The sequence below is a fragment of the Ascaphus truei genome, chromosome 1 (genome assembly GCF_040206685.1).
Source record: "Ascaphus truei isolate aAscTru1 chromosome 1, aAscTru1.hap1, whole genome shotgun sequence".
In the NCBI taxonomy this organism is placed as follows: Eukaryota; Metazoa; Chordata; class Amphibia; order Anura; family Ascaphidae; genus Ascaphus; species Ascaphus truei.
Window position 1 is genome coordinate 527743489 of NC_134483.1, and position 27340 is coordinate 527770828.

Sequence of the window (27340 nt, forward strand, 5' to 3'; positions counted from 1 at the left end):
ATGAGCATACAGTAATATTTCCATTTGCTGTATGCTTTACTGTGGAGGATTTTTGTCACTTTTTTTTACCCACCATAACTTAACTGTGTGGTGAAACCTATACCTAGCTTCATTTTGCAAAGCCAGTATACCAAGCCCACACTGATGAGACCCATTAAGGTTGAAACGACTGTCTGTGGGTGGGTTTACTGGCTATGCATCTTAACCCAGACTGTATTGTATTGTATGTCCTTATTTATATAGCGCCAAAAGTGTACTCAGCGCTTCACAAAGAATACAGTACAGGGAATTATAATAATACAATAAGTGCAGCAAAATCGGACAATAGGAAAGTAAATCCATGCCCCAAGGAGCTTACAATCTAAGAGGTTTGATGGGGAACTTACAGAGATAGCAAGTGAGGGAATAAGTGCTGTAGATGGCAGTGCTTGGCCACAATTGGTGCAGGAGTGACTGAGTGTTGGACAGTAACCATGAGTGCAGGCTATTGGGATGCTTAATTTGTGGATCGAGTTTTAAGTTAAGTCAGTATTAAAATAAGAGGGTTAACACAATTTACAGGGGAAGAGATGGCAGGGAGGCATGGGTGAAATCAGGTGTGTATGTCTGGGTTTAGGCTTAGGGGAGATCCCGGGCAGCAGGAAGGAGTAGATAGAGGGCTTGAATAGAGGATTAGTGTGGGTGTTTTTTATTGAGGGGTAAAGAAGTTGTTGGGAGAGAGGTGTATAAATAATGGTGCAGTGGGAAGTGGGGAAGTTGGAGAGAACAGAGACATTCACAAAGGAGTAAGGAAACAGTAAACAGAAAAAGCAATAGGGAGGGCATAGTGATATGCAGGAGGAGAGACTTCCCAGGTACTGGAGGATAGAAAGAGTACAAAGAATCACAGTTTTTTGAAAGTTAAGTTCTCACAGTTGCAAAGTTGGTATGGAGAGTCCCGATCTTCCTCAAACCTTCCCCTCCAATTTCAACTATCAAATTAACTCTGCCATACACTTTAAATGTGAAATTTAAGATGTTACACACCGCCAAATGGCTTCACAGCCTAGATAGTCTGTCTTAAATACTCTGATCACATGCAATTGAATAACACATAGCTTCTCCATTTTGGCTTTATTGTTGTTAAATAAATCATGACATGGTGTAATATGTCATCTGTTGTTGTTCATCTGAGGTTGTATTTACCTAATTTTTAGACCTGCTAAGGAACAGATGATTGTTGTTATGTATTGATATGTAAAACCATAGAATTCAAAGAGGGTGTACTTTCTTTTCATACAACTGTATATACACACACACATACACATTCATACTGAAACAGAGTCACTATCTATATATGCTGGAGTAGTGCAGCTAGTGTGCATTCCAGCATGCAGCTAGTTAAATTCCTCCTGAAGAGGCTAGGTGCAGGTGGAGCTAATTAATCTGACCTGAATGAACAGTGGCTTAAATGAAGTAAGGAAGCTGCCACAAAGAGAGCTTGTTTTTTCCTCAGGAGGGTAGAGGGACTTCTCCCCAACCAGGAGGATACTGGTTGGTTTGGCCCCTACGACTGCAGGAAGTAGGGCTGCTGGGACTCAGACCCAGGCAGAGGATTGCCACGAGGGCCACAAGATGCTGGACAGAGCAGATGTACCAGGAACCGGCATTGCTATCCTGCTGAGGGAACTAAATTGAGACCCTGGGAGGGATACCCCAGCAACCTATCAGATAAGGACTTTGATATTGTCATGTATATTAATGTCTCTAAACATGAAGTTGTTTTGGGGCTGGTAATTAGAACCTGATGTGTAGTAAGTCTCTCAAAGGGGAGTAGGGTTTTATTTTATGGTTTGGTTTTCTTAAAGGGACAGGGTGCCTTATGTTTTGTTGTTGTTTGAATAAACCACTGCAGTTACAGCTTAAACCACTAAGAATCTTATTGATCCTGCCACGAGGCGGCCCTGCCACAATACATACATACATATACACACACAAGATTTTACACACACACACACACACACACATATATATATATATATATATATATATATATATATATATATATATATATATATATATATATACATTCACAGATTTTGGCATTGAGAAATCGCAAACGCTGAATGATATTGTATTTCAGGTGTTATGCTGAATGTTGAGTAGAAAAAATAGATTTGAAAACAGTAATTATATTTGTATTGCAGGCCTTTAAGCAGCATTAATTGTAAGAAAGTTGGGGATCTAGAGGGATGAACTATATTTTGCTACATACAGTATGTCTTTACTCTATCTATCTATCTATCTATCTATCTATCTATCTATCTATCTATCTATCTATCTATCTATCTATCTATCTATCTATCTATCTATCTATCTATCTATCATATGTTCATGCCATAAATTATATATTGGTGTCCAATTCCTAAAATGTACAAAATTCAGGCCAGGCCTGTTCATTAGGCGAACCTAGTCAGTCACCTAGGGCGCAAAAGTCCTAGGCGTGCATTAATAATAATAATAAATTTTTCCTCTTATTATTTTTTATCTATCTTTTTTTGTCCGGTATTTTGGCGCCCTAATATTTTTATTTTGCGTCGCACTGGGTCGCATCCCCTGCAGCCCCGATAGCTACGCCACTGTTTATTTTATTTTTGGGGCGCAAAAAACTCTTGCGATGGCTCTGTACACGATACATGTGAAAATATGTTTTAGGTACACAGAATAACTTGAGAAGCCAGCATGGCAGTGTAATGTTAGTAAGTTTGTTGTTTATTAACAAGCAACGTTTACATGTATACATACAAAGCCAGTGCTGATGTTTCCTTTGCCTTTAATGAGAAGTCTGCTAGTTTAATATAATAATAATAATAATAATAATAATTATTATTATTATTATTATTATTATTATTATGATAATAATTGCATTACCTTAACATGCCCAAGCAGAAAATCATTCAGCTGATAATACAAAACAAACAACACAGCTACAGTTACATAGTGTAAGATTACTTCTGCGCATGAGGCTGAATGTTACACAGACTGGAATGTGCTTTTCATGAAATATAAAAGCATTGTTCATTGTTGCAAGAGCACACATTGTACAAGCAAAATGTCACTCCGTAAAAGAAAGCATGCATTGTATATTTGCTTATGTGTAATGTAATCAGATAAGAGGACTACGGTTTGTTTACAGAACAACGGCAATTTCACCAAATGTAAAGCTTTTTGTCAAAATGTCTTAACATAGTAGTAGACGACCGCAACCGCCACTTTGTTTGCATTATATCTTTTTTACATTGTGTAAGAGATGGTATTCCCATTTCAACGCTGTTTTTAATTTAAACATATCATGCTCTGCTCAGGAGACACAGATGTAGCAGGACCTTCTCTCTCCGGAGTTGCGGCTGAAAGTGCTTAATGCCGCAGCTCTGAAGATATTGCAGCCGTGAAAAAGCACTGGGGGGCGGTGGATTCCATGCTTTCGGATTGGATGCCCTGCAGTGATAATTGTCCGGCATTGGGGTGGTCGCGGTCCCAGGGCTTGCCCATGTGCCAAAAACAACAATGCTCCTCAATGATCTTCAAAAAAAAGTTGGACATCTTCTTTGAAAGGAAAAGTATACAGGGATATACCAAATAAGTAAACATGGGAAGGATGTTGATCCAGGGAGTAAACTGATTATTGGAGTCAGGAAAGAATTTAATTTTCCCTTTTTGAGATATCATTAGATGATATTTCACAGGGGATTTTTGTTTGCTTTCTTCTAGGTCAAAATACTGCAAGTACAAATATACGATAAAGTATCTTATATGTGTAACACAGTTTCCCCCCCTCTCTGGAAGATGTAATACTGGTTACTGCTGTTTGTGGTGCGGTCATACCTGTGAGGGTCCAGGAGAGCTGAGTAGTCCGCGATGGTGTGCGGAACAGGACACGCTTTTGATGATCTTGATGTTCAACAGGGTGCCAGCGCCTCCAGCTCCAGTGGGCTCCAGGATTTACATAGTCAGTCCCCCACTAGAGAAGATTTCATCCATACCCTACCCAATAGACTGATAGCTCAGGCAGGGGTATATGAAAAGGGATGCTTTACTGGCAATCACTGCAGATGTTACACAGCAAATGCAGATAGGTCACAGAGAATCCCAGGCCTCTGGATGGTGCTGGGCTCTCTGGTAGTCTTGAGACCTCTAATCTCTCGGTCCCAGTCAGCCCAGGATGTACTGACTGGCCTGGCTCACTCCCAGCAACACAACCTCCTCTCCCTAGGAGGGGTGTACAACTGACTATCTTTTGGCACTTCCTCTCTGAGACTTCAGAAGGGGAGAGCACAAGGTCTGTACCATAATTGGCAGACCCGGAGTCACCACCACTTCTGACACTCAGAGAGTCAGCATGAGGGGGGAGGGGGGATCAATGTCCCTAGGTTAGCCTGTGACAACCTGTAGCTATTAAGGGCTTACTGTATGTGACAGGGGATAGAGAGGAAATCTGGGCCAGCCATGCTACATATGTAACTAAGTAACCAGTTTTCAATCTAGGTGCAAATATTTTTTACAGAGAACAACTTATTTTACTTTTTACACCGAACTCTTGTCTGGAATCATATGTAAAGCCTTTTCAAAATCTAAATAGACCACATCAACTGCATTACCCTGGTTTAAATTGCTACTTACTTCCTCAAATAAACCAATAAGGTAAGTTTGGCACGACGTGTCCTTCATAAATCCATGCTGACTGTTACTAATACTTGTGTTATCCATTAGGTATTTCTGAATATTATCCCGTACTGAACCTGAAATAAGGGTTTATTCTTTTGAGAAATAGGAGAGAGGAAGGAAACGGGCTGAAAATAACACTGTTGGTTAACTCATGCGTGACTGTGGTGTTACACCCATCTACACTCTGTAAAATCCCTTTTTCAGGCACTGAATGTGATTAACGCCAAGCTCTTAAGCTAGATACCCATCTATCGTAGCACTGTGTCCCACCTTAAGAGACTTTTGAGGATATGCGATGTTAGGAAAACGCCTTATTTGCAGATCCTCACCGACGGCCATCATAGTTAATGTTGTGCTCTTTACATTAAAAACACTTTACTTGCTAATGTTACATTATTGTCCTTTGAAGATCCATGTTTAGGCTTAACGGAACATGAGGTCAAGTTCTAAATTCCTTACATTTTATTTGTGATGACTTTCCCCAACTCCCATAATACTGCATGTGGAATTATACAATGCCAAACAGCAGGTTGTATTACTTTCTACGCTGCACAAGATGAAAATGCATTTATTTGTTTTGGAAAGTTCAGAGTGATTAATTCCGTTAAATACAGTGAGTATATTTAATTCCCTGCTGGGATTTGGAGCCTATTTATATCTAAATATTGTTGGCCTTATCACGATCAGTTATTAACACGTGAATCGACAAGAGATGAGGCTTCCAAAGTATAGTATGATTCATTTTACACTGAAATAACAGTGAAGATGGATTTGTCAGTTCCCTTTGGCACTTTCATATTGAGACTCTATTCTGAGTATCAGTCAAAATATTTATAGCTTGTGTAACACCCCTTCCCTCCTCCTCATGGAGAATTAGCTGATATGGGTGTTATGGTGTTAGGCTTACAAGATACCTAAGCCTCCACACTTGGGGAGCCTGAGGTGGTTGGTGCAGCGCCTCCACCTGTGAGGATCCCTGTGTTGGCGGGATAGCTCTTCACGGGAACCGGTATACCTATATGGTATACCTCCAAAAACCACAATTAAAAACCACAATCCACACAAAGTATATGCAACCTATTTACTGTGGTCCCATAGTCTCAGCAATACAGTACATTCACAATAACAATGTCAGGTAGATACCAACCACCCATTTGTCCCTCCAAAGTACTGATGATGCCCTAGGCACCTAGAACTCTGTGTCTGGCAGAACAATCCCACCCAGGGATATATGTGAGGGCAGCGCTACCCTCCTCGGGTGATGTTGGTGCACTTGGGTACCTTCCTGGGTACTCGGGTACACCAGGTAAGCTCAGACGAGACGCATCCGTGATCCCACGATGCAGGGCCTCAAACACAATCCCTGTGTCGCCTTACATCCGGTAGCATTGCGCGGCCGTTCCACCAGGCCTGGGGAATCCTCCGCCATGGTTCCGTCTGCTCCACTGAATTGTCCACACACTAAGGGGCAAGTCCCTTACTATTAGCCAGCCTTACAATACTCCACTTCGGTGTAGGGGAACTAACTGGGGCCTTTGTGGAAATGTGTCTGGCCTACTCCAGGTGCTTGACTAGCTCCCTGGACACTACATCTCCCTTCGCCATCTTCGTCAGGAGTCTGAGCACGCCATCTCCAGTCAGCGGAGGAAATCCTGAATGACAGGACCTCCTCTTCCTGCAGCGCCAACCTCAAGACTGGAGTTGGCCGCTCCTGCCAGAGGCAAATTTTGGAAATACATTGAACTACTAATAAACTAGGGTTGGAATTTTAGATGAGGGAATGTGTTCATTGTTAAAAGAAGACTTACAAGTAGCAGGTACAGTAGATGCTGCCTTTCCTCGGTAGTCCCTTCCGTTTCCCACTAAAAAGTTCACCAGTTATGTTGTGCTTGCGCTCAAAAACAAGTGGACCTTGTATAATCTGGTCAATGATGGATCCCAAGACACGTATCAGCAAGCTGATGTCACACAAAAAAAAATAGTCTTGCAAAATTTAGCACACCCAGTGACATTTGTTTCAGATAAGAAATGGTTATCTAATATGTGTAAGGATTCTGCTGAGGATAAACATTATTTGTACCTAGATGTATCAGATCCATCTGCTCTTAAGTCTCAGAGAGAGGTTCAGAACTGCAATTGCTTGAGCATTAAAAACTTTATTCTGAAGCTTTGAGCTGGCTGCTCAGGTAGCTGTGATCCCCATGTGTTTAAAGAAATTGTTATTATCTTAATATTGAATAAAAATGCATGTCGCCTAATGTTTACAGTAGTTGCTGCATTTCTGAAATTGTCAACAATTGTAGTAAACATTTCTGGTTAACTGTGATGAGTTATATATAAAATATTTTTATTTATTGAATCTAAAACATTTTACTGGGTTACTAAATCATGTTAAACCCCAGCACATGTAATTAACAGCCAAATATATCATACCAAATCACAGCTGTAGCTATATATAAACAAAAAATTAAATGAACATATACATATATTGTTAACCCATGATCTAAAAATGATATTTACCCATATTTTGGTTCAACATTTATGTGCAGTAGATTGTTTTACTGAGTGAGAGTAACCTGATAATTGCCTGGTGTGGTTATACAAATATAGTGTTAGTTATCTTAAAACACAGTAGGAACGTTATAAATAAGAGGTTCTTGCTCTTTATTATTTAAAATGGATAGAATATTTTTGAAAATAATACATTTATATATATATATATATCAAAAAATAAATAGATGATACCGTTCTGTGGCTAACGAAATGCTTTTATTTGTGCGAGCTTTCGAGATACACTGATCTCTTCTTCCGGCGATGTAACAATGAATGAAGCAAGCAAAGGGTATACTTAAAAACAGTGTCTCTTGGAATGTTATCTGTGCTTGTCCTTCCCCCGGTCTGGATGAGATTTATGACTAGATGTGTTAAATGGTCCCTGAAAGTAAGTGATGTAAGAGTGTGTGTGTGTATCTGTGTGAATATAAATGAATGGAGAGCCCACCGTGTATACACAGCTTTTCAAAAGGGGTGTGTGGAGTGGGAGTTAATATAAATGGTGTGGGTAGGTGTGGAAATGTGAGAGATAATAGCATAACTAAAAGTGTGTGTGGATACTATGTGGTCCCTATTGGTGTATAGGGATGGAAAAACAAGGAGTATTAGTATGTGTAAGAGACAGCTGTGTGTGCATACATATAGCACAGTATGTACAGACATGGCCTTAAGCGCTCATGGGAAGAGAGTTCACTTGTGTCAGTAATGACTCATAAAATTGCGATCTCTGTTTAGGCCACCGTTAAGTGTCCCGAACAGTTGCATAAATTTGTATTCATGCAACCATCTCTCTTTCGGTGTTTTAAGATTACCTTTGAGTATGGCAACCCTCAGATCGTTCATCTTATGGCCAGAGTCAGAGAAATGTTCGCCGACAGGACCGTCTCTTGTTCCGCGTGTGATGCTGTGGCGATGCAGATTCATTCTCTTGTTTAGCCCCTGCCCCGTCTCACCTATGTCTACACATACTAATACTCCTTGTTTTTCCATCCCTATACACCAATAGGGACCACATCGCGCTAAGGACGGACGCTGTCGGGTGCATTACTCAAAGGTTCCAGTTGGACTAACAACACGTCACGGGACGGTTCCTGCATCGGTGGTGGTAATTTTTGTCACAAATTGCTTGTTATTCACTTATACTTTTAAAGTGTTTTTAATCCCCCCACCAACCCCTTCCCATCATTAAATGTACAGGATCACACTATGGGGCGTGCGCTCTCTGTCTTCTTTTTGTATCTATAGATTCTGCCTTGGAAGTGGTTCTTCCATTTGAGAGCTGCCGTGGACCCTTGGATTCTGTATTATTTCCTGTATTACCTATCAGGACTCATTTTGGGGTTTGGACATTTACACTTGGACTGTTTATTATTTTATTATTTATTTTAATGTATATATAATAGAGTGTATATTTTAGTTTGTCAGTATTAACTTTATATTTAACACTCATTATAGGATTGTTTTGTATTTTGAATTTAGCACTTTGAAAGGGTTTATTATTTTTTTTTCACTGGTTTATGAGTGGCGCTACATTATTCACTTCTTTTTAGGATATATATATATATATATATAAATAAATATACACACGTACACGTACACACACACACACACACACACACACTTATACACAAAAGCCCGGATGAAGTCGCATTAGACTCACACCACAAAATGTGTAGGTTGTCTTTTTGCTAGAGGTCTATGTCACAGGATACAAGGTACTTTTTACACCATTTATATATTACCAGGATCATTCATTAGGCAAAACGAGATAGTAAAAACATATTGTGTTTATTTTGGTAAACCCACGTACAACAAGAAGAAATACACATGTACAGTAACAGTTAAAAATACACTTACTGGGGGTCTGGGCAGAAAATCTAGGATTTCCTAGGTGCATGGTGCGCACTTGGATGAGCTTACCCTGACCGGGATATACACCCATTTCGCCTGGCTCTCTTTTCAGCTTCAATTCCCAGCTGCAACCGCTCCGTTCGATTCGGAGAACTTGGGCGCAACAGCCGGGACTTAGTCTCTGCGAGGCAAGCTTTTCATGCTTCAAAACGAAGCCGGTTGCTCTGCTATTTAGAACAGAGCAACTTTTAAAAGCCCGCCTTGGCTTCATCGACTCAGGTCATTGGTTGGCTTGGATGGACTGGCTCCCTCTCTTGGTCAGCACATTATATACACTCAACTGGGCTATCCCCAGAATGGAGGGGGAAGGAGCAGACAATCGGAGCGTGGGAATTTCTCCTCCATCAGCCAATAGAAAGAGGGACTCGTCCCGGCTGACGTCAGAGGAGTAGGCATGCCGAGCAGGCTCGCAAAGCCAGGTGAGTGGGAAATATGATTTTATCCAAAGGGAGAGCAGAATCTATGGTTGCATACTTCCTGGCTAACTCATTGCCACCTGCAGGGCTGGCTCAACCAAGTCTGGAAACTACAAAAGGTGTCCCCACGGGGTGCCCTTTGTAATCCGGAACTGGCCATTCGCCCTTCCCTCACCCACCAAACGTTGTCACACCTCTGGACATCCTCTCCCCTTTGAACTACGGACTCTATGCAGACTGGCTGGCATCTTAACGGGATGCCCGGGCAGACTGCATAGAGCCTTATAATAATGTATCAAACATATAAAACATATTTTTAATACATGGGGGACCTTGGGGAGACTCATTACTGTACTGGATATAGGACTGGGATATCGGGGCTCGAAAAGTAGGAGTCTGGGGGACAAGGGGCAGCCCCAGTGTAATTCAACTCGCATATTGGAAAATCATGCCTGCTCGCCGGGTAGAATCAAGGTATTACCAGTAGCTCCGGTCCCCAAACTCCTGCAAATAAAAAAATTGCATTTTTACCCCAAAATCCAACCTAAAACTTACACACTGCAAGTTTCATGAGTCTGGGGTAAAAGGAACACGAAAAGTGGAAAAGCACTGTAAAGATACCTGGACCCTGGCTATAGTGCTTGATAGCTGCCAGGGACCCACGGGACCCAAGGGCAACCAGAGGGCTTAACCTTTATTATGAAGCCTGGCCTGTCACAGTCTGCATTACAGGGAGCCGGTATCGCATTAAGCCAGGAGCGGTGGAACTGAGAAGTTTGCAGCACTAATTCCGGGGGAAGATTGTCGCGGTGCTTGTGTCGACGCACACCCGGAGGCAGAAATACACCATCAGCAATTATGCGAGGGTCTGGTCCCAAACCGCGGCCGTGGCTTCAGCATCTACACATGGTCCTTGTTGCAGTTATTCTCATACGCATGTCCTAGCGACCCTTGTGAATTGCATTTTTACTGTGTTCATCATTAAACCGCGACCGTGGCTTCAGCATCTGGAGCTGCTCCAGAGACTGCTCCAGAGATTGGTGACACGTATGAGCTGATATACTACTCTTGCGTAACCTTGCCACTGCTGATTTTTTGGCTTGCCTTGTTGCTGACTTACCTCATGGATTTCCCTTAGGGTTAACAAGACTTAATAGTAATATTGCTCTTTTGCTCTAGATTAATACACATTTGTACTAGACTGGTTTTGTATGATTACAACAGCGTGACTTACCTGAGACTGTTATCATTATTACACCAGGGTTTCCTGGTTATCATCTAACAGGTATTGAGTGTATCACTGGCAGTAGCAGTGTAAACTAATGTGGACACATTGTCATTTCTAATCAGTGTTCCCCTTTTTAGATTACTCTTGTAATTGTAATTGTTTTTCAATTCTGTACATGATTGTAGTACAGAAGAGAGGGAGATAATTTTTGGTATGGCATGTAGGGAAGTACCACAGGTTCCTTTTTTAAGGGTCTGTGGGAACGGGCCTGAGAAAGGGGCATGCTGCCCCGAAACATTGCCCCCCCCCCCTTTCACTTCATCACATTTACTCCATCTTTTGTCTTTAGACAGTTTATTGTCACCACCTTTTCCCCCCTTGTGTTTTCCCTTCCTTCCCCCACTTCCTTCCTGTCCCACCTCCCTCCCCTTCCACCACGCCAGTTTATGGCTTGTGTATACATGGAATTTCCTTAAGATAGTGTTAGCAGCCTTCTAATTTCTTTTACCATATTGTATATTTGATTTCAATACAATTGATATATTTTGGCATATTCCAGAGTTTTTTCGTTGTATTCTCATTGAGTGCTGGGGACATTACCTCTGTTGCTTTATACCTTTTTGTTTACTCTATTTATACAATATGATTCATTCCTGAATTGTACATTAGTATCCTTACTAAGACAAGAGGCTTCTCAACAGACTTTACTACAGAAAGTACGTACTATTAAAAAAATCTGCTAAATTAAATCACTTTAAGGGCATGTTTTATAAAAAAAAAAACAATTGCTGTTCTAAAGCAAGTCCCAATGGAAATACTATATCAAAAGCAATTCTTATACATTTTCTGTGGCCACGTACATTAAAGTGGTATTCAACATCTATTGCCTACACTGGCGACACACTTTATTCGAGCTCGGCTAGTCCCACGAATTCGGGTATACCCGGGTGTATTGAGGTTTGTGACTGTTTTCTGCCCGAGTGCATTGAGGTATTTTCCAAGCAGGGATTGAAGCATTTTATTCCCGCTGGCTGCAATACTGCACAGTATATATATATATACTGCATTACAATTCATGAATTTATGCCATCTGGTAGACACGCGAAGCATTGCAGCCTATTAAATCCTAATCATTATCATTTAACAGATCAGCCGCCCGTCAGCCAGGCATGAACCCAGGCTGGGAAGGCAAATGCAACGGGGCTTGTCAGAGGTGAGGAGCGGCGCATTCCAGGTATCTGCCAGGTACATACTGGGTATTTGCTCGAATAAAGTGTGTCGGTGCAGTATATTCTACTGTACATGGGAAGCTAACAGACCACAAGACACAGATATTCAGGAAAATAATTGAGGTACCACCTGATTTACAGATGTAGCAGGACTTCGTTATTGGAGCTACGGCTGAAAATCTTAAAGCTGCAGCTGTGCGGGCCCATGCTTCCGGATCGGACTCCCCGGAGCAATAATCCTCCAGCAATGGGGCAGTCGTGATCTGGCAGCTTGTCCCGATGCAGCAAACAGTAAATCTTTCTATATCTGGAGGGCCATTTTCAGTTTGCCAAGGGACCAAATAGGAGATTGTGCAAGTGAACCCGCATGAGTCTCAAATATACCTCTCCTTGCACTGATCATTTAGACACACATTTATTTATAAAATATTTTACCAGGAAGTAATACATTGAGTTACCTCTCGTTTTCAAGTATGTCCTGGGCACAGAGTTAAGATGACAAATAATACATGGTTACAAATACAGTTACATACAGTAAGTTAACAGGGTATACATTATATACAAGACATTGCATGCACAGTTAAAGATAATATATATTATAGGCGTATGTAACAGTTACAGACCAGATTAAAATATGAGACAGCTTTAATTTTGAAAGAACTTAAACTGGTGGTGGCTGTGAGAGCCTCCGGTTGATTGTTCCAGTTTTGGGGTGCACGGTAAGAGAAGGAGGAGCGACCGGATACTTTGCTGAACCTTGGGACCATGAACAGTCTTTTGGAGTCAGATCTCAGATGATAAGTGCTGCGTGTGGTAGGGGTGAGGAGCTTGTTTAATACAATGATACCTTGCCCAGAAAGTATTTGAAGGCAAGACAGGAGAGATGAACTTTGCGCCTAGACTCAAGTGATGACCAATCTAGTTCTTTGAGCATTTCACAGTGATGTGTGTTGTAGTTGCATTGGAGAACAAACGGCATATTGAATTGTAGAGGGTATCAAGTTTGCTAAGGTGGGTTTGGGATGCCGAGCTGTAAACTATGTCCCCATAGTCAATAATTGGCATTAGCATCTGCTGTGCAGTACGCTTTCTGAACAGCAGACTTATGGAGGATTTGTTCCTGTAAAGTACACCTAGTTTGACATAGGTTTTGGATGTCAGGGTATCAATGTGCATCCCAAATGTTAAATGGGATTCAAGCCATATAGTATTTAAAACTAGTAACAGGAGTTAGGGTGGTATTAACATCAGTTCTGATCTGGAGCTAAGTCATTGGAAGCTTTAAAAGTGTAGCCTTGGTCCCAAATACCATTGTTACAGTCTTGTCAGTGCTTAAAAACAGTTTGTTTTGGGAAATCCAATTTTCAAGTCTCAATCAAAAAGTCAGATTGAAGTAAGTGTTCAAGGTCGGAGAAGCTAGGGCTGTGTGCATACATGGACTGTAAGCAAATACCTGTGATCAAGTCCTTTTCTGTTTATCTTCACTAAAAGCCTCAAAACACTAAGCAAACAAACACATACATATTTATAACTCTAGCAGTCTCTTTCAATGTGGCATTCTCTGCCCTGTCATATTGACACTATTATTAATCTGTATTAAGTTTGTTGAGTGTTATGTGGTTTCAGGCGGAACTGTGCTATAAGGCAGGCTTGAAATTAAATAGGGTTTCTTCCTCTTTACTTTGAGATCTCCTGAATCATAAAAGTTATGTATCTGTATGGACAATTTTTGTTAGAAATATTGTACTTAACATTATTGTAATCATTTTTACTAAGTAATGAAACTCCACCTTGCAATATGGCTTATTAAATATGACCCATTGTAACACATTCAAGTCATTACGAAGTACTAAGGTGTCTTATGGAGTACACCAAGTATGGTCTTATATAGCCCATCCACTTGAATAGGGTCAGAAAATGTCCTAAGTTATATTACTTCTCAGTATATATGGCCTTAACGCCTCCAGTGACCCCATAACTTTAGGCACATACAGTAGTAACATGGTACAATATATGTTTGATAGGTATAGAAAAAAGGTGCACTCACATGACCCCTTCTTTGGAAAGGCCTCGGGTGTACGCCATGCGCAAAACGGCGCAATCCATGAAGCAATGTATTCTCCTTCCAAGCAGGAAAAAAAGGCAGCACTCCAGAGGACTAATATTGGATTTATTTCAAGTGAAATCAGATCGGCGTTTCGGTCCTAACCATTGACCTTTGTCAAGATACATTAATGCAGCAATCACCTTGGTTATGTAGCCATGCCACCTGTGGCTACTAATCTGCCCTTGTACTGTCAGTACGCCCTGGTAAGAGCAGGCTTTGCTACAGTAGCAGTCAACATGGGGTTTCCCCTCTCCTTGGTGCTGCACTTGATTGACAGTGGGAAGCGGTGACATCAGGCCTGAGCATGTCCAATCGTGGGGCAGACCTGGTGCACTCCTCCTGGCTGTACTTAAGGGCACTACCACCTCAAATTCAGTAGTGCCTCTTCCCACTGAGAGAGGCAGGTTGCACACAGGGAGAATGAGATTGGGGCCTTCCCTGCTCCTCTCCCTTTTGGGGGAGAGTGAGTGTAGACCTATACCCTGACTCCTGAAAGGGGAGTCGGGAAGAGCTAGGACAGCTGCAGGGCCCTGTCCTGTAGTGGTTGTCCAGGAACCATAATCCAGTGGATAGCTGATCCTGAGAATCTGTGATTGGGCAGACCACTGCTGTGTTGTGGTGTATTCAACAAAGACCGTTCCGTGCCTGGTGTGTGATCTTACTGGGAGGAGAGGGAATAATTCTACCGTGGGAGATCGCCTCCATTTATTTAGGAGCCTGCGGCAGATGGAGGCACTGCACTGCTAGAGAACCATGTGGGTAATGTACCCCAGAAACCTGATCCTATGTCCCCACTACCATTGGTGGACAGCTCAACCCTCCTGTTACCAGCAGGTATCATGCACCACACGACTAATAATGGCCAAATCTCCCACCGGGTGGGGGGGAAACACCATTACACTTATATACCGTAAACTACATAAAAAAAACACCTGTGCAGGGAGACCTTTAACATGCCTCCATAACATGTGCTCTACGTGTAACATGGCCTCCCGGCAGTTTCTTCTGTTTCTGGGACTTTCCTCTGTCAGTCCTGTTATGTCCCAGGACATACTTGAAAACGAGAGGTAACTCTCAATGTATTACTTCCTGGTAAAATATTTTATAAATAAATAATAGTGCAGGCAGTGGAAATGTTAAATCCATTATTAGGCCTGTATGTGTATTTCAGTCTTGAATGTTGTATCAGTATTCGAGGGCGGGCCTTGCAACTCTGAGGCTGTCAATCTAAGGGGTGGATATTGGTTGGAACACCCCCCGCTGTGTGTGGGCCAATCTGTATCCGGCTCTGGCTTGTAATGAGTCAGAGTTAGAGACACTCCCCAAGGATGTTCAAATTGGGACATGCCTCCTAAAATGAAAGTTAGTTCAGTGGAGAATTAGAGAGTGAGCTGAGAAGGAAAGAAAAGAGTTCTCTCCCTCCTACCCCACAGGGGCAGAGAGGAGGGGGGAAGTATGCTGTTATGAGCAGTGGAAGAGCCCCCTAGTATGGAGAAGGGCATATGCATTGAAGAATCTGTTGTGATATGCTGTACACTTGCTTGCAATAAAGCCACCAAGAAAAGACATTGCTGTGTGGATTCATGTCTCTGGGTATGAAGGAGTGTCAGTAAGGGTCCATCCCCTGCAGATCTACAGGAGATCCTCACTGGCTGGAGGCACTGCACCATCAGAAGATACCAAGATCAAGGTAATCTGCCCCCCCCCCTGTTCCCTGTCCTGGCTCGCCCTACACCACCGCAGAGCCCTCAGCCCTCCTGTTGCCAGCAGGTTGCAGCACCCAGACCGCTTGAGTAACCAGCAAGGAACATACCCCCATCTCATCTAGGGGGGTGAGGTGGGTAGGATAAAAGAGTTGCATACGTTAATTGCAATTTGGCAACAGATAAGTGCAACCAAACAAAAAGATCTAATACATTTTAGATCTGTTTGTTTGGTTGCATAGTATATGATTGGACATGCACTTTCACAATACACTATGCCTTCAGATGTTGTTGTGATAGTTATATATACTGTACCCATATGTTGATTCGTTGGCTTACAAATTGAGCCTTGGTCTCGTGAAGGGGAATTTTCCCCAGAAGTGGAAATAAACAAGCCTACAGGCAGTGCTTAACTTCATTGTTTTATGAGACTTTCTAGATTTCATATAAACTGCTACAATTTTACAGTAAGTAGGCAAGCCTTTCTCTGGAGGTAATTATCAAAGCAGCTAACCTCCCATTGCTTCTTTATTACACAGTAACACTTAGAAGTTGAATTATCAGCCTTTGATCACTGTATTTTCAGAAACAATGTTAGAATCTGTAAAACAATCAGATGCTGAAATATTGATCTAGAGAGGAAATGTGGAGTAAGGATGCTAGAGCTATTATTCCACAGGGAGTTTCTTCCCTTGAATGTTGAACTGCTACTGTATACACCTGACAGCAATTACTGCAGAATTGTACAATATATGGACAGCAGAGAGTGTCCCTCCTTGCAGACCATGGTCATAAATGGAATTAATGTAGACTACTGTCAAGAAAACCCATTGACAATGGTCATTTAATTTGTATGATATATGATTCCACAAGAAGTGGTCGGGTACAAAACTACACATTCTATGAATTCTAAAAAGATTGAGATAGACACAAGGGACTGAACAGCGATAGTGACCCCACCAGTGATAGGAAGTTTCATGAGCAGGTAACAGTCTGGTAGAGTCTGTAGCCATAGCAAAACACGACAAAACTAATGGGCGGACGGGCGGGAGGGGGGGGGAGGCCAATAGACCTGATCCATCAGCAATTTATATGTTTTTACATTTCTGTCTATACAGTACAGTATATGTCTATCTCTCTTAGACACCTCTTTCAAATACATGTATAGTATACAACATGGAACCCACTTTGCCAAAGTCTTTCCAGCACCAGCAGTTACATGTTTAAATACAGTGAATTCCAGGAGGTAGTAAGCATCTTATGCTACACACTCCCAATCGAATACAGTGATAATGTTTAAGAATAAGTTCAGTAGAAGTTGATGAATCATTAACTGTGTGTTACCCTACTTTGCATGAGTGGTATGTATGTATGTATGTATGTATGTATGTATGTATGTATGTATGTATATATGAATATTGATATAGGCTCCAGATGGTAGCTGAAACGTTGGGCCAATAAAAAAATAATAATAATATATATATATATATATATATATATATATATATATATATATATACACACCATACGATACCGGTTACAACACGACATCAAGGGACAGCACGCAGGTAAGTAAATCATACATTTTCTATATTTGATAGAAGACACAAAAACCGACGTTTCGTTCCCCCAGTGGGACCTTTCTCAAGGTGGAGAAAGGTCCCACTGGGGGACCGAAACGTCGGTTTTTGTGTCTTCTATCAAATATAGAAAATGTATGATTTATTTACCTGCGTGCTGTCCCTTGATGTCGTGTTGCAACCGGTATCGTATGGTCTGTTATTGCTTTATGGGATAAGCACCAAAACGTATTTACTTGCAAATGGTGTGCCGGCTGTGCATTGGATTATATATATATATATATATATATATATATATATATATATATATATATATATATATATATATATATAGTGTGTGTGTGTATATGTGTGTGTGATAAAGGGGAGTTACAGTGTGTGAGAGAGAAGGGGGAAGAGGGAGATAGGGGGGAGTGATAGAGAGAGGGGAGGTGAGGGAGTGAGCAGAAGAACAAACATGAAGAGTGAGTAAAAAAGGGGGGAGAGAAATACATGGGATGATGGGGTAGTGTGAGAAGTGGGGAATAGAGGGGAGTGAGAGGGCAAGGAGTTGTGTAAGAGGGAGGGGGGCTCACAAGGCTGCTGACATGGGAGGCCCCATTGGAAAATCCAGTACTGGGCCATGAGAAAACTGTTGGTGGCCCTAAATATACCCATCACTGTACATATGAGATACGGGAGAGAGGCACGAGAGACAGGAGGAGGAGGCATGAAAGACTGGGGGGGAGGAGACTCAAAAGACAGGGGGAGGAAGAGACAGAGAGATATGGGGGTGATGAGACGTGGGGGGAGGAAGATGAGGGTGACGGGGGGGAGGAAGAGGGTGAAAGGGGGAGGAAGAGGGTGATAGGGGAAGGAAGAGGGTGACAGGGGAAGGTAGAGGGTGACGGGGGAAGGAAGAGGGTGACGGGGGGGAGGAAGAGGGTGACGGTGGGAAGGAAGGGGGTGACGGGGGAAGGAAGAGGTGACAGGGGGAAGGAAGAGGGTGACAGAGGAAAGGAAGAGGGTGACAGAGGGGAAGGAAGAGGGTGACAGGGGGACGGAAGAGGGCAACGGGGGAAGGAAGAGGGTGACGGGGAAGGAAGGGGGTGACTGGGGGAAGGAAGAGGGTGACGGGGGAAGGAAGGGGGTGACGGGGGAAGGAAGAGGGTGACGGGGGGAAGGAAGAGGGTGGCAGGGGTGAAGGAAGGGGGTGACAGAGATGGAAGAGGGTGACGGGGGGAAGGAAGAGGGTGGCAGGGGTGAAGGAAGGGGGTGACAGAGATGGAAGAGGGTGACGGGGGGAAGGAAGGGTTCCTTAACCAAGAAAAGGTTGAAAACCACTGCGCAAGGCTAATTTCACTATGTTCTAATACTTGTTAATGTTGCATGTCTTGTCCTCACATCTTAATGTAGCATTCTTGTGACTGATTATAAAGTTACAGTGTAAATTATGCAATGTTGCAAACGATGCATTAGCAAAACACCAATGTGTTGCAGGCCCCAGTAACCTTCAAATGGGTTAAGATGCTTTGGAGACACAGCTTTTATCTTTGGAAAGTACTGTAACATAATGTGATACAGTAGTTTGAAGTTTTAGAGTAGAAAGGAAACAATTAGAGGAGGCACCTATGGGAATAAGACCTCTCCAATGTATGCTGTTGCCAGCATGTGTTTTGTGAATACATATTCTATCCTGGAACAGCACTTTTGTTTGGATGTATACGTAAATGTAATCTCTGATATATGTAAAGGGACCACCTTTCCAGAAATTTGACCTTATTGACCACAACATTAGTTTTTCGGTATGAATCTGGGATAAATGTAATTTTTTTATTTTTTTATTTTATCAGTGGCATGTCAGTAGGGTGTTCAGACAAATGAGACCCGCTGATGTTATTCTCACAATATGTAAATAAGTTGATAGTATACTTATAATACACACACTCTAAATACCCACACTGCCAAAACTGAAAAAGGTCCCTTTAGGGACCAACACATCAGGACACTTGGTGTTCTATGGAATAAATTAACCCTTTTATTATCTTCCAACTATTTGTTTTTTTAATGCTGGTATTTAGTGTATATTTTATGCACTTACACCCACTTCCTGCATCTGCCAGTTTACCTATTGTATCCCACAAAAGCAGTTTTTATAGTGTGTGTGTGTGATATATATATCAAAACAAAACAAAAAAGCGAAGTAGCGCCTCTAATACAGCCTAAACAAAACTGTGATTTAGTTAACCAACTATGAGTACATCCAGTGGGGTGGCAAGGGTAGGTAAAATATACTAAAACCAGTATTAACCAAGGATGATATAGTTCTATATTTGAATATGATATATGTAAAATGTTAAATAACAATAACCTAATACTTTAATATTTAAAAATAAAAACATATAAACATATCAAAAATTGTATAAAATATATATGTATCTATAAATTATATAAAAGTGAATGAATTAAAAAACCTAAAAAACGTCAGAGAACACAAAGTCCTGTTCCAAAATATAGCATCCAGGTATAAGGCAGCCCGTTTCAAAGGGGTCACTACTCCCTGATGATACCTATGAAAAAAGAAAACAAAAGAAACAGGCGCACACCTAGTGCATTAACGTATAACAAATAGTTTATAAAACATTAAAATCAGTCAAATGCCCACTCACAAAGGTACAAGGTTTAAAAGCAGGTATGAGATAGGCTCTCATAAGCCAGTACTGCCGTCCGATATCAGCAATGGCGTCCTCTCCTGTCTGCTCTCTGCGTGGTCCGAGCAACCGGAAGTGACATCCCTCCGGTCGGGTGCCCCGCACAGGAAGTCCCTCCGGGAACCAGCACCTCCAATTCCTTGCTTCTGGTCAGTGAGCCACCGGGGGAAAAGGATCCAGCATTTTTCTCAGCCTCACACAGCCGGCAACGTCTCTCAACCAGCAATGATAGTGTTCGTGGGAAAGTGACAACCTCAGTCTAGCCACGCCCTACGTGTTTCGTCATCACTTTCCCACGAACACTATCATTGCTGGTTGAGAGAGGTTGCAGGCTGTGTGAGGCTGAGACAAATGCTGGATCCTTTTCCCCCGGTGGCTCACTGACCAGAAGCAAGGAATTGGAGGTGCTGGTTCCCGACCGGAGGGACGTCACTTCCGGTTGCTCGGACCACGCGGAGAGCAGACAGGAGAGGACCCCATTGCTGATATCGGACGGCAGTACTGGCTTATGAGAGTCTATCTCATACCTGCTTTTAAACCTTGTACCTTTGTGAGTGGGCATTTGACTGATTTTAATGTTCTATAAACTATTTGTTATACGTTAATGCACTAGGTGTGCGCCTGTTTCTTTTCTTTTCTTATATATATATATATATATATATATATATATATATATATATATATATATATATATATATATGATATATAACATATATCAGCAACAGGCACTCACGGAGGAAGCAAAACAACATTAATGGGTGCAAACCATCCGAAATTGATGAATGAATAAGCAAAAAGGGACAGGCACTCCAATGCAAAAAAGGGTGCCATTTAATCATTAAATACCACCCTTTTGTTGCATTGGAGTGCATGTCCCTTTTTGCTATAGCTATATCTCCATACATTACCCAAACCGAAGCCTGAGGAAATAAAGATACAGCACACTGTTGTAGAGATATATTGCATCAAGGAGAAACGTTTCGGTCCTACACAGAGAACCTTCTTTAGGGCTGTGTACAAGGGTAATACAATGATTGTACTCAACCCTGAAGAAGGTCTTCTGTCCAGGACTGGAACGTTTCTCTTGGACGCAAATATATATATATATAAATACCCACCATAACACAATACGGTGAGGACTATGGGCTGTTTGAGCCCATTTAAGTAAATTGTTTGTGAATGTGAGAATTGTATTTCATGGCAAAATGCATTAAACACTAATCTTACTACGTGTCGTTTGCACAAAGCTCTAAATTAAATTTAACTCTGATTTATTGCTGACAGGAATATATCAGTAACAAATATATCAATTGTAACAACTGTACTTCGTAAGATTACAGTCTTCCTAATGCAACAAAATGTGAAGCTTTGAGCAGCACGAGTTAGAAAATCTTGATTGGATTGGAGAACACAGAAGGTGTATATAAGCATAGTTCTACTATGCAATGGGCATTGTGAATGCAGTAGGCAATATTGTAAACCTTATGTTTTAGAATGATAAGGTATCACCAACATTTAATGAGCCATTTAAATATATATCTATAACCAATTCACTCAGTTTAAAGAAACAGAATATACCACTCAGGTTATGTCTAAAAAAAAAAAAAAAGGTACCTGTGAAACTGTGATTTAGGATACTAATGCCTTAATGACATACTAATATACCATTTGTGGCTGATGTAGCCATCTCTAACTAGCGAAACTGGACTGATTATTTCAGCAGGCAATATTATAGCATGTGTGCGAGAGCGTTCTTAATTGCAAGACTGTGACTAAAATAATCAGTGCTTTAAAATACAAAAAAAAGCACATGTAAGCTTCACAAGCACTAGTACATCTGTTCATTCTGGATTCATTTACAGTGAGTAATTCTCAAAGCAGACAACTTGTTCAATTTTGTCAAAATACAGTCACTTGTGAATATGTATATTACAAATATACATACACGTGCATATTTCTTTCTTCTTATACCGTGCACACTTTATTTGATGCAGATATTAGGACTTATTTATCTTTGCTCAAAGATATGTAGTTCAAACATACAGTATACACAATTGTACAGTAAATGGCCATCGTTTTAAAAATGCAGAAGCTCCTAATGGTGCAGGTTCCAATATAGTCAAATAGATATGATTGTACACCACTTCAGAGAAAGCTTATACAGTATTTGCAGCACTCTATAAAGCACGCATCATCTCACATTTCATTATAGGAAGTCTGCAGATCAATCATTATAAGTACATTTGTAAGCTAAGTTTAAAAAAAAGAAAAGAAAATCAAAGTATATGTCCAATCCCTATACCGTAAGTACCGCGTTATGCATATACAACGCATAGGCAATCTCTAGTAAATCATCCAGGTAAAGAATGCGAATTAAATTACTATTATCTTCTATCCCTTTCGCAGATATATTAGTGAACGCAAGAGTCTGGCAATTATTCAAGCTGTATACAGTAACAATCTGTTGTATAGAGAGACTTGTTTACTGTAAGAAATAGCTTTGGTAACATAGTATATATGATGTGTGGCTTCATACATTTCCTCATTTATCCGTTTTCCAACTTATTCTAATCATTTAATAGCCAACTTTGCGTCTTCAATGCACTGAATGTCCTACAGAACTTTAACCCCTTCATTGAACTGAAGCCATCTCTATTAAAGGGGAGGTTAAAGCACCATCTAGAGCTTAAAGTGTTTTTGGCAATGATGCTCTGTTATCTAATGAGATCTTTTATTATCCCGGAACGGTCCCCAGGAGAAATCAGATCACAATTACTGAAATATTTAGCATTACATGAAAAATACTGGGGAAATCTGAATTTACACTGACATTTTATGAATGGTGTCATTGTGACAGCATTTTCACTGTAAATGCAGTGATATTAATGCTATATTCAGTAGTAATTACATATTTACTTTCAGTTACCAACTACTTTTAAAAGAACTTTATATGAACTGACCTATTGATTAACTGAAGGACTCCCTCAGCAATTGGATTACTTGCATATCAATAGCTCAAGAGAAACATTTTACTACAATGAATCCAAAAATGAGTATACAAAAAAATAAGAGAATGATTGGATGCATTGTGTTGTAAATGTAAAAAAAAACAAAAACAGGTAATGTCAAGAAATACATTAGGAAATAAATTAAGAAAAGACAATATGAAATGATAAAACCTCATCAGATCCTAATTAGTGCAGAAAATTCAAGTCTTATATCCCATCAATCCCATGTAAACTCATCATCTTCCACACTCAAATTCAGGAAGACACACAGAGTCCCAGTATCTGTGAAGTAAGGTTAGTCCATTCTTAAAATGGGTTTTATTGGAGGTACCATTGGGAAGGGATGGGGTTGTGCAGCAAGTTTTCTTTCTGTGTTTAGTGAGGAGTATTCATTGTGCAGAATAAGGCAAGTGACAAAACTGCACAGACCTGGGAGGAATCCTCCCCCAAGTAAGAAGAGAGAGCCTTTGTCTCCCTTCCCCTTGGTATGCCACCCAAAATCAAATATTAAGCGGGTTGTTTGAATTTCTCTGCAAATAGACAGAGGCCTAGGGATAAAAGGATGGAAGGGGAAACCTGCACCTCCTGGTACCCATCTGTGAGTGTGAGAGAGGATGTGTTAGAGAAAGGGAGATCAGAAGAGCTGCAGATGCCTGGCATTAAATTATCTCCTGGATCTTCACAAAGGAAGCAGGGGAAGAAAAGAAACCCGATGCCTGATCAGCTGCCGATGTACCACAGACACACTCAGATCAGCATCCTTCTGGCTGCACATTACCCTAGCATATCTCACTGCAATAAAAGCACACACACAGTGCTGTGGTACTAGTGTTGATAACTGTGCTCATGGTGATCCGGGGAAATGTACTGATGCTGCCCTCCCAAAATGGTGATCAGCAGAAACATAAGCAGCCGTATCCCACTACCATCTAATGCACATCTGACACTTGCAGTTATCCCAGATCTGTAATGCAGAGACATACTGTAAAGAGTAGGTTGAACGGCAGCAGCCTTGTACTCACCTCCCCTAATGATCCCACTGCTATCCTCCTTCAGGTTTAGAAGAACAATCCGAGTGTATTGAGGGTATCAGTGTGTGTGTGTGCTGTGTGGCTCTTGCTGTGTGCAGCAGGTCTTTCTCCTCTCCTGGTCTCCCTGTGTTAAAGGGTTTGCTGCTCAGCTCAATGTGTTGTATCTGTCTCTAGGAGCCAGTATCAGCTGTGCTCTCAGCCACTGCCACTCCCCTCTGCTGGATGTTTTTTTTTAATGAACTTTATTAAAACGCAAAACCCTATACAATAAGTTGTATGGAGCACACAGGCAGGTGTTAGGTCTTCTTATAAAGCAATATGAACATACAATCTTGGGCATCACATGCTTCACTGTGAAATGTTATACTTTGCAGGTGCAATCACTGATACTCTGCTTTAAATCCATATATGTTTGTTATTAATGTCAATTTTATATAAACCTTGAGTTTCCCATACCTCAAGCGGAACCCCTCTCCCATTCCCTATAAATACATCGTACAACTTCTTGGGAAAAAATAACGGCCACCGCTTTTATTTATAACTGATAAATATTCCATATTTATCCTCAACTAGATACCCAGCGAGATTGCTCCATCCACATCAACCGGAGCTCGAGGTAATGATTCCCCTAGGTAAGAATAATGATAACAAGCCTCAACGTTGTAACCTTTTACTAATAAGTAATCGCAAAACCTTAGCTTACACCTATTAGGAATGAAACACATATAATCACAGTACATGAATAGCTGATATTCAGTAAATATACACCAGTGGCCTGGCCACTCTCCTCATTGAGTAATGTCACTTCCCACCACCGCGTGCACGCCACACCGTGTCCAATGCATAGACTCAGTCCCTTGGTCACTCAACCCAGTGTCCCCAAAGAACCCTCCCCCAAGGCGAGATCAGCGCCTGAAGGTACCGGTGTTGGTGCACTTATTAAGTACCTTCCGGCCAATCCAGCAGCCGGTAACAGACTTCGAAAAGGATCCGCCGATCCAGCGTACTGCTGCGGCACAGTTTATTCGAGCATTTGCCCGTTCTGTGCCGCAGCAGTAGCCTGGCGCGCGCCCGAGTGTGACGGGCGCGCGCCGAAGCAGCGGAAGAGCGCCCTCCGATCGGGGCGCTCTCCCTACCGCTGCCGGGTCCGCCGGGTCCCCCGGAACCCCCTGCCGCTGTCCCGCGATCGCGGGACACCAGGGCTCCCTCGGGGAGCCCTTGGACACGCGTGCAGGGGGCGCAGGCTCCCGATGACGCGTGACCGCGCGTCTATGACGCGCGGCACGCCGAGGGGCGGCCACTAGCAAGCCGGGAAATCTCCCGGCTTGCGGATCTGGCCGCACTGCGATAAAGTGTGTCGCCAGTGTAGTCTCTCATGAGTTTGGAAATGTCCAGCAGCTTGATCCCAAACCACTGTTCGCACACAGCAGCTCAGGAAGAACACTGTGTACCTATCTGCTAATACAGTTAGGGAATCAAATCTCTCTCTCTCTCTAGGGCAGGTCTGCACAACTCGTAAAGTGAGAAGGGCCGAACTGCTCCAAGGAAAAAAAAATCGGGCCACACGGGTAAAATCATCATCATCACCATCATCATCTCTCCTCCAGCACCTCAGCATCATCCTCATATCTCCCCCAGCACACCTCATCATCATCGTCATATCTCCCCCAGAACCCCTCACTATCAACCTTTGCGATACTCCCCATCTATCTCTCATACCCCCATCTCTCCCCCTCACCCACACACATAATACTCCCCCTCCACATCAAACACACAATACCCCCCTGCACAGCACACACATCACACCCCCCCGCACCTCACATCCCTCTCCCCCTTGCACCTCACATCCCTCTCCCCCCTTGCACCTCACATCGCTCTCCCCCCTTGCACCTCACATCGCTCTCCCCCTTTGCACCTCACATCGCTCTCCCCCATTGCACCTCCCATCGCTCTCCCCCTGCACCTCACACCACTCTCCCCCTTGCACCTCACATCACTCTCCCCCCTTGCACTTCACATCACTCTCCACCCTTGCACCTCAAATCACCCCCTTGCACCTCAAATCACCCCCCTTGCACCTCAAATCACCCCCTTGCACCTCAAATCACCCCCTTGCACCTCAAATCACCCCCCTTGCACCTCAAATCACCCCCTTGCACCTCAAATCACCCCCATACACCTCAAATCACCCCCCCTTGCACCTCAAATCACCCCCCCTTGCACCTCAAATCACCCCCCTTGCACCTCAAATCACCCCCCTTGCACCTCAAATCACCCCCCTTGCACCTCAAATCACCCCCCATACACCTCAAGTCACCCCCCTTGCACCTCAAATCACCCCCCTTGCACCTCAAATCACCCCCCTTACACCTCAAATCACCCCCCTTGTACCTCAAATCACCCCCCATGCACCTCATATCACCCCCCATGCACCTCCAATGACCCCCCATTCACCTCCAATCACCCCCCTTGCACCTCCAATCACCCCCCCTTGCACCTCCAATCACCCCCTGCACTTCCCATCACCCATCACCCTCCCCCCCTGCACCTCACATATAACCCTCTCCCCCCCTGCACCTCACATCACCCACAGGGCCGCCAAGAGAAATCATGGGGCCCGGGAAAAATGAAAGGAGCAGGCCCCCCCCCCAAACCCATAGCGCACCCCCCCCCAACCCATAGCGTACCTACCATGAAAAAATATATTTTAGCGCGCAACTTTTACTTTACTGTTTTCTTATTGTGATACAGAAAAAAACATTACAATGCAACCTGTTTATTTTTTATATTTTCAACAAAAGACATGTGCCTGCCTGGGTGGGTGGGTGAATGACAGTGACTGGGTGGGTGAATGACACTGACTGGGTGGGTGAATGACAGGGACTGGGTGGGTGAATGACAGTAATTGGGTGGGTGAATGACAGTGACTGGGTTGGTGAATGACAGTTGGGTGAATGGTGGTGGGTGGGTGAATGGCGGTGGGTGGTTGAATGGCGGTGGGTGGGTGAATGGCGGTGGGTGGGTGAATGGCGGTGGGTGGGTGAATGGCGGTGGGTGGGAGACAGTGACTGGGAGACAGTGTGACAGGGTGACTGGGTGACAGTGTGACTGGGTGACAGTGTGACTGGGTGACAGGGTGACTGGGTGACAGGGTGACTGGGTGACGGTGACTGGGTGACA

At 42.6% G+C, this 27340-nt stretch overlaps 1 protein-coding gene across 4 annotated transcripts in view; it reads right to left on the reverse strand.

Annotated features, from left to right (window-relative positions):
• Window positions 1–24355, reverse strand: part of CTNNA2 (catenin alpha 2) — a 1818882-nt gene extending 1794527 nt beyond the window's left edge. For 2 of the 4 annotated variants that reach the window (XM_075572319.1, XM_075572294.1), the window contains exon 1: window positions 24152–24355. The gene's annotated coding sequence lies outside the window, so the exon portion shown is untranslated. The remainder of the gene's footprint in view (window positions 1–24151) is intronic. The other 2 variants (XM_075572328.1, XM_075572311.1) reach the window with 1 other exon arrangement.
• Window positions 24356–27340: the final 2985 nt, after the last annotated feature.